The following is an 8,937-nucleotide window of genomic DNA, read 5'->3' on the forward strand; positions in this document are numbered from 1 at the left end:
CTTTGTTGTAATATTCCCTTAACCTTTTTGTCTTCGTTGCCTAAGTATTGCTTGTCTATCACATTTAATATGCTTATGCCTTTGCTTTGAAGCTTCTGATTTTTTCCTTTTTTTTTTCTTCTTCATCCAAAAGTCTTTTCCTTTTGTCTTTGGTTAATAGCGATCAGCTTTCTGTTGCTAGTATACTTGAAGTAGTGAATCCAAGAAATAGGGAAATCAATATGTTTTAAGTTGATTCCCATACGCTTCCAAATCTGTTTGTTTTGGCCATAATTCCATTCCATCTGGGAATGGTGAAACCTCTCATTTTTCCTGCCAAACGATGTGCGAAAGTCTCAAACACTATGAAACCTATCTGCAATGATGCAAGGATGTGAGGATGGTGGCCACAAGAGCCTTCCCTTGAGGCTATTATGGAGTTTGTGACAACGGCAACATAGCAATGGGCACCAACGAGGCAAGGCTACAAGTGAGGTTTCACATCATAAAGGTGAGGCATCCAACTGAGCCATGAGTAATACAACTTCTCATCCTTCTCCTTCATTCAGCGCTTGGTACCTGGCAAGGTTGGCACATAATGTCCTGGTCAGTGACCAAAACCCCAGCTCAGAAGGAAATTTTAAGCCTTGATCCTCTCACTGATTCTTTGCCGGCGGATAGTTTCCCTGTTATTGTTCTCAGATCAGTTTGGGGTTACTTAAAAACCCATCATGACAAATAACAATCTTCATCTCCTTGCTACACTTATCTCTCCTTCACTTTAACTGGCATTTCTTTAGTTTCTATAACTCCAACTTAGAGGATGTGTTTGTAAATCCATGAAATTCAACATATGAACTTGAAGCTTCATCAAATTATGTAGACTATTAATTTTAATATTTTGCTCATGCCCTTGGAGCAATTACTTTTAAGTTTTTTGTACCTTTGATATCTAGCTTTAGATTCAAGGTTTTTTTGAAGTTTTTTTTGTGCACATTGTTGGTCTACCTAATTATTCCATTCCATTATAGATGAACTGAGCTCCATTCTTCCAAGATTTTTGACATTCCATTTAAGTTCACCTTGTTTCTGGACACTAACTAGATATCGTAGGCAAGAGTTTCCTAAACTTATCATCATCATCAAACCTGTTTTTCCCAACTATTTGGGGAACTATTTCTCTGAACTGAACTTATAATGCTCCATCATTATGACATTCCTTGTCTATTTCTGGTGGATCGAATATACCATTCTTGTTAGGGTACTTTGTTTTTCATATATCATATTTGCCTATATCATATTTCTGTGTGTTAGATGGACATCTCCTATATCATATTTGTCTGTTATTAGATGGTCATTTCCTACATCATATTGTTGCAGGTTCTAACAACAAGTTATTCTTCATATTCTAGTTTAGTAGTTATATGATTTGTTCTCATGTTGTCTAATATTTTGAAAATTATCCAGATTGAAGTACTTGCTACTCTGATGAGCAGGAAGTTGTCCATCAAATTCAAGAAAGTTATATTTAAAATCTTATCATAAATTTCTATCCTATGAAGAAATTTTTTAATTAAAATACATGACTCAGGTTATATTTTCTCTTATCTAATGTGTAGGATATTCTCTGACGTTGCTGGGATTCAGATTTTGCAATGTTTGTTAAGGATCAATTCATCCTTTTTGCATCTTTATCCGGAGTGGTGGATGTTAGAGCTAATTGTTATTGCTTTGCTGGAAGTGAGAATTGTATTTTAAGACTGTTGAATCGTTGTGATGAATGACAGAATGTTAGACATTTGTATTGCATTCAAGATTTAGACATTCATATTTGGAATGGTCTTGTGGACTCTATGTTATGAAATATAAATTGTGTTGATATATGTTATGTTGTGCCATCTCCATGAACTGTTGTGATATTTGATGTTTTTGTCATCTTCATGAACTGATGTTTTTGCCATCTCCATGAACTATTGTGAGATTTGATGTTTTTGCCATCTCCATGAATTGATGTTTTTGCCATCTCCATGAACTGTTGTGATATTTGATGTTTTTGTCATCTCCATTTTGAGTAAATCTTGACAACTTAAGTAGGAGATTAGAGTTGTAGTTGTGTTTGGGATTCAGATATTGGAAGTCGTATTGCATTCAGATATTGTAGTTGTGTTTGGGATTCAGATATTGTAATGCTAGTTTGGGATTCAAATTAGATTTGTAGTTGTATTGCATTACAAATTTTGTTGGATATTGATATTGAAGTGGTCTTTCGGCTAAACTAGTTAAATGTCCACACAGAACCTCAACTGGATTTCAATAGAGTCGACTAATACTACAATTTTATGCCTTATAATCTTCCATGTTTGTACTTAGACGACCATATTTGGTACTTAACCGACCATTTTTGGTACTTAGGCGATCATTTTTGGTACTTGGCCAGTCATTTTCGGTACTGATACGGAGATTGATACGGAGATTGTCTGTATTAGTCGACTGATAAACAAACCAGGCGAGTGGTTTTCTAAACTCAGTCGACTGGGATTCACAGGCAGTCGACTGACTTTGTTTAGGAAGCCCACAGAAAGATTTCGACTCGACTGATTTCCTAGATCAGTCGACTACGCAGCGAACAGAAGCTGAACGACTCGACTACTCATTCATTTCAGTCGACTGATCTATAACAATCGACTGGAATGAAAAATGTGAGATAAGTACCCAAAATATTCGGTGAAGTACCAAAAAGAGGCCACTTAGTACCGATTATGGTGGGTTAAGTACCGAAAATTGACTCCTAAGTACTGAAATGGTCTTGTAAGTATCGAAAAGGGCTGTCTTGTGATCATCTGCTCCTGCTCCTATTTTAGTCGAGTCGCTCCTATTATAGTTGTAGCACAGTTCGAGCCCGTCACTCGTATATGATTTACACACACACTCCACTCATGGGTTAGTGGAAACCTTTAGGTTGGTGCATACTTGCCCTGATCAGGAGCTTCCGCTAGGCCACCCAGGATAGTGGTTTCGTAGCGTGGTAGCATTCCAGGGATCCCTCCTCTGTCATTGTGACCAGGAGATGAGAGCTTGCTCGCCCACTTATGATTTGGGTACCAGGATAGGTGTACACCTTGAGGACATCCTGTCCACTCGGTCACGCAGGAGCAGTGACGGCAGAGTGCACAGAGGTCACAGCCCTACCCACGCGACTCCACCACTGTGGATGAGTGATCTGACGGGTTAGATTCCCACGCGACCTCGCCGCTAGAGTGGTGACCGGTCTGACTGGCGTCAGGGGTGACCAGGACATGCATTGCACCATGTGCATACTGCACTATTGCATTTGTTTGTGATTGCTGCACTTGTTTGATGCACTTGGATGACATGCATGCATAGGATACCTATTTGTTGGATTGGAGATTACCTTCCACCTTACTATTGTTTATCGGGTTCTGGTGTGTACAGATCTACTGTTGTTCAGTTGTCTATCTTATTTACCTTCCAGTAGACTGTACAGCATGTTATTACTGTTGATAGCCTTTATACACATATCTGCTAGATACCCGCTGAGTTTCTTTTGGAACTCACCCCGTTTACCTGTATTGTATTTCAGGTTGATGCCGTCTGGAGAGCTGCACTGCTAGTCCCGAACTATTGAGTTTTTGGTTTATTTACTATTCCGCATACATGTATTCGAACTTATTGGATTTCTCGATGAGTTTTCCACTTGAGTACTTAGTTTTCCGCTGTCGATATATTTCTGATTTCCATCTCGAGTTGTTTACCGAATTCTTGTTCGGATTTGATATATATACATGCGTGGATGTGATATTACAGTAGGAGGTGTTAGTGACCGTGTGGGTCACATTCATTTCTGTTATATATATATATCCATAGCCTGTTATGGATTGGCCGTGTGGGCCTTATTATGAGTATGTATACAGGGAAAGTCCATTGTTACAGGGGAGATGCTGGACCTGGCCCGTGGTCGAGTCTACTGACCACACACATATCTATAGAGGTAAATCAAAAAAATCAAAACTAACTCTCATATGGGAGAGTATGATTATATGACTTTATCAGGATTCAACCCATGTTTATTGTGGTAATTCTATCACCTAGTGGCGGATTCGACTATGCCCTGAAAGTTTTAGTCCAAATAGAGACCCCGAGAGTGATTTTATCGAACTCAATTTAACTACTTAGGTCTGGTTTAACTTCTTTTACAACATACACCTCAAAAATTTAGTATTATAAAATGCTCGTCATATTAATTTTTTTTTAACACTAATACATCATTTAACAGAAACATTATGGGATACCAAGGGATGGCCTTAGTATTAAATATCACATACTATATAATGTTATCGAGTAAGTGATTTATCAACTATAAGTAAAAAACACTTTTAAAGCTACGTTTGGTAGGACGTAATGTAATCACGCTTGTAATATAATCAAGTTTGTAATGTAATGTAATTAAGATTATATTACTATATTTGGTACATTACTATGTTTGGATTACAAAGAGAATACATGTAATCTTCAATAAGGAATATAATTTTTATTATTATAAAATATCAATAATACACTTCCTCCCTAGCGTATCGTCTACCAAATTAGTCGATGAATGTCTCCACACAGATGTAGTAATACAGTATTTAACAGAATAAATAAAAAATTAATTTTAATTTTAATAGAAACTAATATTTTAATGATAAATCAGAAAAAAAAATCATTAATAAGTCTGAACAAGAGGACGAATTCTTTAGGATTTGCATAATTGGAGAAAAACAAGGGACCAACTCGCCTTCGATTCAAGCGGAAGGCAGAGCTTGAGTTACAGGATTGCAACATCCACAACCACATTAGGAAAAAGCAACATCTTTCTTTGTCCAATCGATGATGTTGTAGTTTTCCTAAAGTAAGAATTTTCTTTCGTTCAGATTTAAACTATGTTTTTTTATCGAGAATGAGGGGAATGGTAGCAAAAATGTCGATCGATGAAAACTAAATAATCGGAGATGAAGGTGTCTCCCAAACGTCGAACACATTCTCCTCGCTGTGCAGGGCGAAGAATCGGTCGCCGCTGATTGAAAAGTCACAGATTGAGCCACCGAAGTTCCGCTTGAGCATGGACGTCAGCACCCATTCGGACCCACAGAAGACCGAGATGCCGTCGTTCATGGAGGAGAAGAGCTGGTCATCGTGCATCGCGAGTTTAGGGTAACAACTCTCTTTGTTAGGAGCTTTTCGGTTCGTGAGCTTTTTGACGATGAGAAGATGAAGGGTATATTTGATACGATAAAAATAAAATCCGTAATGTAATCAGATTTTACATTATTTCTCTTTTATAATCAAAATTACTGATCTTGACTTTTTTTTTATAATGCAATTACATTTCTAAAATATTATCAAATAAAATAAATTATTTTATAAATTACATTACAAGCTTAATTATCCCTTACTAAACCTGCCTTGAGAAATAAACAAATGTTATAAGTTAAAATTAAAAAGAACGTCCCTAATGAATACGCAAAGCGTTTTCAGTTTCAAAAAATAGAAATCAAACATCAAAGACAAGGGGATAGAACGAGGACAATTGGGGGTCCCACCCCACAGACCAAATAAAACAAAATACGAAAGAGAAGGCAAGCAGGAAGCATCACCGCCCACCGGCCAGGTCGCCCACGTGCCGGTGGTCCCCGCCAATGCCAACGTTCTTTCTTCACGTTTGCCTGCATCAATCCGATTCTCTGTATTTACTCCGCCACGTGTCCCTCTCGGTCGGAATGATGCGCGCTCCGCTGCGCGGATGACGCTTCGTAGGACGACGGCACCGTCGACCCGGAGGTCAACCAGCTCGACGCCCCCGTCGAGGCAGGGACGGATGGCCACACGAAGGAGGGCTTGAGGTGCGGAACCGCCGGTGGCGCAACTGCGCGGGAGACGATCTGCACCGTCACGTCCGTCTTCGGCCGCTCCGACGGAATCGGGTGGCTGCAGGCCAGGGCGAGGAGGAGCAGCCGGCGAGCGTCCTCGGGGTCGTAGTCCTCCCCCAGGCGGCCGTCGACGGCCTCCAGGATGCGTCCTTCCCGGAAGAGCTTCCACACCCAGTCGCACAGGAACAGGAAGCCGTCGATGTCGCAGCGAGGGCGGCGGCCGCAGACGACCTCTAGCACCACGGCGCCGAAGCCGAAGACGTCAGACTCACGGGTGGCCTTGCCGGTGTGAAAGCACTCCGGCGCGATGTAGCCCACGGTGCCGGGGACGCCGGCCATCTCCAGCTCGGCGTAGGAGGTCTTGTCGGACTCGAGGGCACGCGCGAGGCCGAAGTCACCGAGGCGCGCGTTGAAGTTGGCGTCGAGCATGATGTTGGAGGCCTTCAGGTCGCGGTGCACCACCCTCTGATCGTACTCGTCGTGCAGGTAGTGGAGGGCGGAGGCGACTCCGGCGATCACGTTGTATCGCCGCTCCCAGCTCAGAGTCGTCGTCGGATTGCTGTTGGGCCCGTCGAACAGGTGCTGATCAAGGCTGCCATTGGGCATGTACTCGTAGACCAGCAGCAGCACACTGTTGGTGTGGCACCATCCTGCGATCCAGCAACGACGTCGAGTAGTGCTAAATGATCGGTCACGTAATTGTCGCCATCAAAATTAGAGGAAAGCATTTTTGAAGAAATTCTGTCAGAATTAACTTGTGTTTGTGTTCAAAAATCAACAATCAAGAGAATAGAAGTCAAAGATCATCTGGAAAGACTTGGATGATAAGCAAGCATTGTAGAATAGAAGTCAAATGTGTTCTTTGTATGATAAACATCGCCAGGATCTCATCAAGAGAAATGAGAAAAGTAAGATTAAAAGATTTTGCAGCAAAATTAACAAGCAAAATCGAAGTTTTTTCAAATCATGCGTAAATGCGTAAATGAGATCGAGAAACCACCAAAATTGGTAGAATAATTTGCAGCACGAGTGAAATTAATGATCGAATCGTGTAAGAAATATAGTGAAAACTGGAGGAACAGAAGAGCTGACGATGAAACAGGGCAGGTAAGAAGAACTCACCAACAAGGGGGACGAGGTTCTTGTGGCGAAGGCGGTTGATGATGGTGAGTTCTTTGAGGAAGTCGTTGGAAGCGAAGGCGCCGCCTCGGGAGAATCGCTTCACGGCCACCTGCTTGTTCTCCCCAGGCAACACGCCCCGGTACACCTCGCCGAAGCCCCCTTTCCCAAGCTTCATCTTCTCGTCGAAATTGTTGGTGGCCTTGTCGAGGTCGTTGAACTCGAACTCCCTCGGCATCCCCGGTAGGCTCTTCAGCGCCACCAATACCGCGCTGCTGCTACTGGCGGCAGCATCTCTCGCCCTCCTCTTTCTTACCTTCAGCCCCATCCAAATCCCCGCCAGGAGCACCATCACGACCACTAAAACTCCCCCAACGATCGCGCCAATCTTCCACGGCGGCACGCCTTTTCGGCCATCGGTTAACATCTGCACGGTGAGATTCCACGACAGCACGCGGTTGAGCTCGTAGTTCGTACCCGTCGAGGCGGAAAACCCGAAGTAGAACTCCTGCTTCAGGTAATCGCTGAGATCGAGTGGCGCTTCGAGCACGGCGGAGGTCGGCTTTGGATCGTCGTCGATCGCCATGAAAACGCGCAAATAGCGCACCACACCATCGTAATCGATCCAGACAGTGTAGTTGGCGTCGACCACCGGCGCGATCGAAAAGTTCAAATTGGAGAATGTCTTCGTGGAGTTCACGCCGTTGATGTTGAGGCCGACGTGGTTGTCGTTGGGGTCGCCCAGATCGGCCTCCCTGACGGTGTCGAACTCAACGGCGACGAAGTGGTTATCGGGGTTCCCGTTGATGGAAGCATTGGTGAGGCCGAGAAAGCCACCATGGCTCCCCGGCGGCGCCGGGCCGGGGTCAGAGGAGAGGAGGAAAGCCAAGCCCTCGCCCGGGGTCATGTTGCCAACACGGAAGACGTTTATTTTGAAGGAGGTATTGAAGGACAGGACCTGCTTGGCGGTGGCGGTGGCGGTTGGCGGAGGAAGAGGAGTTCAGCTGCCAAAGCTTAAAAGGCCTGCTGTAGAAGACACGCCCGGATTTATTGACGAGGTAGCTGGAGGCGATGTTGGAGGTATCGGGGGTGAGCTGGAGGGCGCCATGGCCGTATCCGGCGTCGTTGAATGTCAAGAGATCGACACCGTTGGCGGCATAGAGGAAGCTAGGGAAGCTGTAGGCGAAGTTGTCGTCAATGACGGTGACGATCTGAGTTTGGGCGGGGGGAGGTGGAGGAGGAAGAGGAGGAGAACGAAGGCGGCGGCGGGGAGGCGGAGGAGAGGTGGAAGAGGGCGGCGGGCCATGTCCTTCGTAAGGAAGGGAACGGGGAAAAGGAGGACCGACGGCGGAGAGGGTTTGGTAGGAGGCTCCGTTTTGATTATTTAAATATTAGTTGCGACGAAATTTAGAAGACAATTACAGCTCCGCCAAAATGAAACATTTACATTCCGCCTCCTGAAAGTTTCCCCATTTTAAAATGACTCCTAGAATGTTTTTTCTGTCCGATTTAAAAAAAATCTTAAAAAAATAAAAGGATTAAAATTATTCTAATTTACTTAAAATTATTAAATAATTATAATTATAATTATTTTAACATTGATCCCTTGATTTTTTTTATTATTCTCATTTGATTCTTAGTCCTTAATACCATAATTAAAAATAAACATTTTGCAAAAAATAAGGGCAAAAATAAAAAACATACATCTTTATTTTAAAATCATAAAAGAACCCTCTATTTTTATTTTTAATCAAAAGATGTTCTACCCTATCAACTCTCCTTATAAAATGATATAAATATATTCGATTACACTGGAATAAAATTATGTTGTAGTAACTACAAAATCATATCTACTATAATTACAAATTGTTTTAGTTATAGCAGTAACAAAATCGTAACTGTTACAAATGAC

The 8,937-nt window shown here is 42.7% G+C and overlaps 1 long non-coding RNA gene and 1 pseudogene across 1 annotated transcript in view; one reads left to right on the forward strand and one right to left on the reverse strand.

Moving 5' to 3' along the window:
- LOC141836619 (uncharacterized) overlaps positions 1-1,760 on the forward strand; it is a 2,315-nt gene extending 555 nt beyond the window's left edge. The window contains exons 1-3 of the long non-coding RNA XR_012602467.1: positions 1-7; positions 1,447-1,500; positions 1,599-1,760. The exon at positions 1-7 is cut by the window's left edge and continues 555 nt beyond it. This is a non-coding gene — a long non-coding RNA (uncharacterized LOC141836619). The remainder of the gene's footprint in view (positions 8-1,446; positions 1,501-1,598) is intronic.
- A 3,734-nt stretch (positions 1,761-5,494) lies between these two features.
- LOC141836206 (putative L-type lectin-domain containing receptor kinase S.5) lies at positions 5,495-8,331 on the reverse strand (annotated as a pseudogene).
- Positions 8,332-8,937: the final 606 nt, after the last annotated feature.

Source organism: Curcuma longa, chromosome 10, assembly GCF_044706935.1.
Source record: "Curcuma longa cultivar G26 ecotype Majalengka, Jawa Barat chromosome 10, ITB_CL_G26_1.1, whole genome shotgun sequence".
NCBI lineage: Eukaryota > Viridiplantae > Streptophyta > Magnoliopsida > Zingiberales > Zingiberaceae > Curcuma > Curcuma longa.